Genomic DNA, 7,356 nt, shown 5'->3' on the forward strand with positions numbered 1-7,356 from the left:
AGTTTTCTTATGTTTTATCAATATTGACATCCTAGTCATATATTTCTGCTAACATTATTAAAGCTCGATTTTGAAAAGAAAAAAACAGGGCACATCAGTTAAGCTGATTGGTTAAATGTCTAGATCTCCAAAATTAGAGAATGAACCAACCATTGATATGGATTTAGATTATAATATTTTCCATAAAATAATAAAAAGGATCTCTGCGAGATATTGCCTTTCAGAAAGCATTGAAAGATAACAAATTTACATCAAAATATAATGTAAAATTATGTTACCTTCAACTGACACATTTTAATACATGCTGAGGTTTAGATTACTAAAGTAAGGAAACTAGCTTAATTGTTCAAATCCCATTATTAGGGATGAGTTACTAAGTATTTTATAATAAATGCTGTGATAAATATTTGAATGCTGTGAAAGAAGATATCCTTGTCCTCAAGGGTCTCAGATACCCTATGAGGAAATGAGGTTGGATTATGTGAATAATATTGAATGCAAAAGGGCCAAAAAGTATCTGTGAGAGAACTAAGAACTCAAACATGGACATTAGGAATGTAGGCTAGAGAGCTCTTAGGCTTCTCTAGAGAAGCAAATCTTGATTTTCTTTTTAAAAGATCACTAGAGTTGTAATGAAATACTTATTGACATAATTTCATGACCTGATCCAGGCTTCACGTTGAGATAATATTTTCTCTTACTATGGATCTTACTTTCCCACCAGTCTAACTTTCTTCAGTGTTACTCATCCAGTCTGGGCATTCCTGCCTATCTGCCTTAATGCATGTTTTTTTCCTTTCCATGGAATGTCTTTCCCTCCATTTCCTTATGTCCTTCATCAAAAACTCACCAAAGTTTAGTTCAAACATCACTGAATCCTTCTATGATCCCAACACTTAGTGGAAGAGACCGTCCCTTTGTGATATTTTCATACCATTTTAATATTTTGATTTATATTTCCATTTCTACACCCTTTTTTTTGGTCAGCTGTGAACTCTTTGGGGTTAGGCTGTGAGGTTATTCATTTCTAGCACCTAAATAACATAGTTCTTGGCACCTAGTCATGTTGAATAAATAGACAAAATATTCAGAGAGTTGAAATAATTAATTTAGAAATTATTCTTAGGAGTATCAAAAGCATGTGCACTACCTATTTTCTCTGATGTATTCTCAACCTTTGTAATATGCCAGGAAGTCCTGTCTTTAACACTACTCCCAGCTGTTCAACTAGGCTGTGTTAAAATACCAAGAAGCCATCACATGGAAAGATCATTATATGTTTTTCCATTCTGTGTTAAAAAATTCGGTTGGTTGATGTCAAAATGAAAAAAGGAAAAGTGCCAAGTGACATTTAAAAAATAAAATAAAATAAAAAATTGCCACCTTAGTCTTAACCAGCTGAGGCTGAAAAAGGACAATGTATAAAGAAAGCCAAATGAAGCCTGGTTGTGCCAGAATGTTCAACAATCTTCTAACCTCCAGGTAAAATTAAGCCTTCCAACCCAGCCAATATCAGCTTCAAAATGATAGAAAATTGTATCCAAGCCCCTGTATTTCCCCCAGCAATTATGCTGTACTGTGTGAGCAAGTTTTCTCATTAAGTTATGAATTAAAAGTAACACATGGTTGTAAACTCACAAACTGGGCCATCATATTCAGCCATATACAGAACTTTATTACTGCTATTCTGTGCTCATGGGATTTTCCATAGACTTTTAAGGAAATTTATAATCTCCCTGAGAAATAGAAATTCCCATTCCTGCAATAGAATATGTGAATCAAAAAAATGAGATTCTACTGAGTACCTGTGGAAATTTTTCTTAGTGCATTTTATGTTATATTATAGATACTATATTACATTATATTATATTATATTATATTATATTATATTATATTATATTATATATTTTAGTTTATTATTCTCCTTAGGTGTCTCTATTTCTTAACCCTGATGTTTTTCTTAATTTTATCTCCATTTCTTTCAGTTCCTGTGAGAATGTTTTATAACAAGTTTTTAGAGAATGAACGTGTCTTTCTGACAAAACCAAATATGTAAAAAAAAGAAAAACTTGTAAATATAGGAAAGTTGGAGTTTGTTTCAAACTATGTTTTATTTCCATCATCATGTTTATTTCATTGAAATATATTTTGATTGTGTAATTATGCAGAAATTTTAAGAAATACTCAGTATTACTCCCCAACCCCATTGTTTAAAGACAAATCAGGACTGTTCAGTCTCCCATTCAAGATTTTGTATAACCCAAGCACAGTATACATTTTATTCTCTGCATCTATTATTTTTTCTTTTGTTTCTTGAGGTTCCAATCAAGCATATCTACAATTTACTACCAGGATATACATTTGACTTGTTTTAAGTCACAGAATGGAATTCCAGAAACTCACTGTTGGAGTGAGTTAATCTAGTACCAAATTTTCTACTGCAATCCCCTGTGCTTTCCATTTTTAAAAAATTTTGGCCACTAGAAAATCTTTTTTATTAACTGTATGGCAGTTATTTTTTTGCTTTGTTTTTAAGATTTTACTTCCTAATCATTTTATTACCTCAGAAAGCTAAACTCCTGTACCCCTGAAACAAATAATACATTATGTTAATTAAAAAAAAAAAAAAAAGAAAGCTAAACATAAGGAGGCTGGGTCATTTTCCAAAGTTTGCATATTTTTATCTTTGGTTTCCTGTATTTTGTCTTCACTCCTGCAAAATGATTTTGATTCCTTCTATCCTATTGGTCTCTCTTTTATGAAATCTTCCTTTTTTCTATGTTTCTTTAAAATCTGAATTCAGAACTTCACATTCTAAGGATGGTTTGATCGGTAGAGAACTGAAGTTAATGATAGACCAGGGATTATCAAATAAGGGAGAAAAAGTCCTCCTCTGGCAGCCTTTGGTCAAAATGACTGTTAGTATTTTATTTTTTAAAATTGTACAGTATACGGGCGCCTGGGTGGCTCAGTCGGTTAAGCGACTGCCTTCAGCTCAGGTCACGATCCTGGAGTCCCGGGATCGAGTCCCGCATCGGGCTCCCTGCTCAGCGGGGAGTCTGCTTCTCCCTCTGACCCTCCTCCCTCTCGTGTTCTCTGTCTCTCATTCTCTCTCTCACAAATAAATAAATAAAATCTTTAAAAAAAAAAATAAAAATAAAATTGTACAGTATCCATCTTAGCACCTTATCTGTCTTAAGACTTCTAAACAGAATTGAAAAATAATCACTTGGACTATTTTTATTAATAGAAGTGCATTTACACTTATAAACAGAAGTTTAGAATCATTAACTTACATAATAATATCCTTCTATCAAGCCCCACCCACACAACAAAACAGAATTAAAATTTGTGCAAATCTGTGTTAGTTAAAACAAGTTTTCTTATGAGTTTTATCATTGATTATGTGACCTGAAAACAGAATCTTGAGTTAATTACTTTTAAAAATTAAAATAGAATCTTTGGGAAGAGTGGCAGTATAAGAATGAGCTTACAAACTCTTCTCAGAAAGATACAGAATAACCAAAACAGCACATTTTAAATCAGGGCATTGTCTTAGTTTCCTAGGAATACCAGGACAACTTATCACAAACTTGTTGACTGAAAACAACAGACATTTATTCTCTCCTAGCTCTAGAGGCCGGAAGTCCAAAAAATCAGGGTATCAATAGAGTCACACTCCCTCAGAAGGCTCAAGAAGAGAATCCTTCCTTGCCTTTTTAAGCTTCTGATATTTGGTGTTTTTTGCCTTGGGCTCCAATCCAAGAAAGGGATTGTACTGGTATATGCATTAGTCTACTTTTTTTTTTTTTTTAAGATTTTATTTATTTATTTGAGAGAGAGAGAATGAGAGAGAGCACATGAGAGGGGGGAGGGTCAGAGGGAGAAGCAGACTCCCTGCCAAGCAGGGAGCCCGATGCGGGACTCGATCCAGGGACTCCGGGATCATGACCTGAGCTGAAGGCAGTCGCTTAACCAACTGAGCCACCCAGGCGCCCAAATAAATAAAATCTTAAAAAAGAAAATCCTTGCCTATGTATCTCCAAACCCTGACAGATATACAACTATAGTATATGTCCCAACAGATAATCCATCAGTTAAATAATAAAATAAGGCTGGAAAAAAATGCAGGGTAAATGTAAATTAAAAAAGAAAGCAGATACAAATATTAATGCCTGACAAATTAGATTTCAAAATAAAAATAATTAAATGAAAGAATTGTGTGACTTTTATTGATTAAGCTATCTGTTTTGCCCTTACAGTATAAGCCCCAAATCATTACGTAATAAATAGAAATCATTTTGTAGATGTATATGTGTGTATAAGTAAAGGTAGATTTTAAGTAGATATAGATAGAAAGATAGGGGGTAGATAGATAATAGAAATAGTTGAAAGGAGATAGTAATGATTTTTCCCTTACGAGTGTTTGCAACATACCTAATATATATTTATATAACCATTTATTTATCTATCTTGCATAGGGTTTTTAAAAAGTGTCCTCTAGATGCTATATTTATAAGAAAAATACAGAAAGAATCCATATTCCTCTGTGCATAGTTAAGGTATGGCATGAATACAGTTGAAGTTATGCACAGCAGTGAGTTCCAGTGTAAATATAAGTCCACTTTAAACTCAAACTTTTCTTGCTTAATAAGTGGCTCAATAATGGTAAGTGGCTCATTTAAAAAATTGTCCTGGAAAAAAAAAATCATCTTCCATTTCATTAGTGCTAGATGTTTCCCTTTGCCTATTTCCCTGAGCTGACAGTGCCTGGTGTTAATGACTCTGTCAAGTTCAGACTGTACCTGCAGTACTAGATAGAAGCCAGTCAAGTATTCACTCTTGTTCCACATCACCCCCTTGGCAATCTCACTCTCTCCTTGATAGTCAATTAATTTGAGAAATGTTTCTGCTCTGAGTTTTTCTTTCCACTAGGATTAATCTAAACATAGGCTTGTTTTCCCTTTTATCTGCTCAGCCAAATCATGGAAACTGGAGCATCTCTCTTTGGTGTGTTGTAAGACTTCTGATCACATTTAAACACATTACTTAGGGTTGGAAAACATGACATTTGGAAACTCAAAGACAAAATTACATTTGCCTTTCCCCTATCTTTGTGTGTACACTCAGTAAATTTTTGTATAAATTATATCTGGAAGTTAGAAGTAAGAACTATCAGGGTTTTTTTATTTTTAAATACATGTACAGACGGTAAAGAAATCTTCCAAGCCCCTTTACAATATGTGGCTTTCCATTTCAACAGCAGCTCTATGAGATAGGTAGTAACATTCTGACTTTTCAAATGAAAAAATACAGGATCTATGATATGAAATAACTTGTACAAAGTCCCCAAATTAGTGACCAACAAACTTGAGTTTTAAACCCAGGCTTTAGCCTTTAAAACCTATTTTTTTTCTAATTGCACCCTATTATTGTTTCATCTTAAATACACATTGCAGCAAGAATGAAAAATTAAAGACCAACTCCTCTTCCAAACTCTGTTGTTCATGGCAGATTGTGCTGAGAAAAGCTTTCATAAATGCTAATCTTGACCATCAGGAGAGGTGTATACTACCTGCCAGGCAAATGTAAGTGCTTTGAGTCAGCTGTGGTGTTTGTTTGTTTTTTAATTTCATTATTATGGACTACAAAGCTTTGAAGTTGGAACACTTAACCCCTACCATCATGATTCTATGGATTTGATGAAGTAATACTACTTGTTTCTCTCTCCATGCTGGAAACAGTGACTTAACCCTGACTGGTGAATTTTCAAAACTAAAATCTTCCTCTTTTCTCTTCTTCCTGCTGACCTATACCTGACTGCAGGTAAAATGCATTTTAGTTGGCTCTCTGCTGTGTGGTAAGAGGTCTGCACCAGCTATGGACTGGTGAGTACTAATTTAGCACTAAAGTGAGTTATCAAGCCCATTTTGCTACAAGGCTTATTCCCAATCTACCATTTAGTAGTACAAAAGTTGATACATTTTCACCCATCTGTATAACTCCTGTGTCTACCCTTTTTTTTTTTTTTCCTAATTGGCTAGAGAAATTACTGACTGAATCCTTTCATGATCTGATCCATACTACTTCCTAGGCCTAATATTTAACCCATCTAGCCTCAGCCACTGATTCTGCTGTACTTGTTTCCTGTTCTTCCTAGAAGACAGTCTCTTCTTCCTCAGAATTTTTTACTTGATACGCTCAGGTCTCCTTCCTTTATATGGTTATCTAACTAAATTCAGATCCCTCCTGAATGTCACTGACACATGAATACCATGTCTGATTTTTTAACATAAAAATAGAAAACCTGGGACACCTGGGTGGCTCAGGAGTTAAGCGTCTGCCTTCGGCTCAGGTCATGATCCCAGGGTCCTGGGATCTAGCCCCACATCGGGCTCCCTGCTCAGCGGGAAGCCTGCTTCTCCCTCTCCCACTCCCCCTGCTTATGTTCCTGCTCTCGCTAACTCTGTCTCTGTCAAATAAATAAATAAAATCTTTAAAAAGAATAGAAAACCTGCTGTAATTATTACTATATTTTTCTACCTTTTATGCTTGACCAATTGAAATTGCATTATATATTTATTTGTTTGCTTGTTTATCTCTGCCACTAGTATATAAACTTAATGAGGGCAAAAACTTAAGAAAACTTAGGCTTTTTTTCTTTCTTGCTAGATCTCCCAATGCTTATATATGTGTGTATGTGTGTGTGTGTACATATGTGTGTGTGTGTGTGTGTGTGTGTATACAAACACAGTATATCTCAAACATCTCTCTCCCTCTTGTTTCAGCCAATTCAAACCTAATTCATTCAATTTTGGGTATCCTTTTGCTATTTATTTTGCCAGCAATAAACTTTATTTTATATCCATTGGCAACATCCATAAATTCCTGACACAGAAGAGAATGCTAGTGCCCATATAAAATAGATACTTTGTTACTTTATATGACTATATTATGATTTACTTAAATATTTCTCCAATACCATTTGGGAGTATATATGTATGTATTTTTTAGTTATAAATATGCTGCAATAAGTATTTGTATGAATTTATGTTTGCCCATATTTCTGATTATTTGTTTGGAAGAATTGCTAAGTAGACAACATCTGACAGTTCTTTAACTGTCAACTTGATTTCTTTGGGATTATAGCAATTTGCATATCTCCTGACAAGAATATGCCTCTGTGTGCACATCTTATAATTTTACCTTGCCATTCATTTAGTCTGTTAGCTCCATAGGTGAAAAATATTTCAATATAATTTAATTACTGAAGAGGTGGAAGTGTGCTCGCATATTTATTGGTCACTTCCCTTTGTTCCCTGGAAAATTGCCTGCCCATGTCCATTTAAAAGTAAT

The sequence above is a fragment of the Neomonachus schauinslandi genome, chromosome 11 (assembly GCF_002201575.2).
Source record: "Neomonachus schauinslandi chromosome 11, ASM220157v2, whole genome shotgun sequence".
NCBI lineage: Eukaryota > Metazoa > Chordata > Mammalia > Carnivora > Phocidae > Neomonachus > Neomonachus schauinslandi.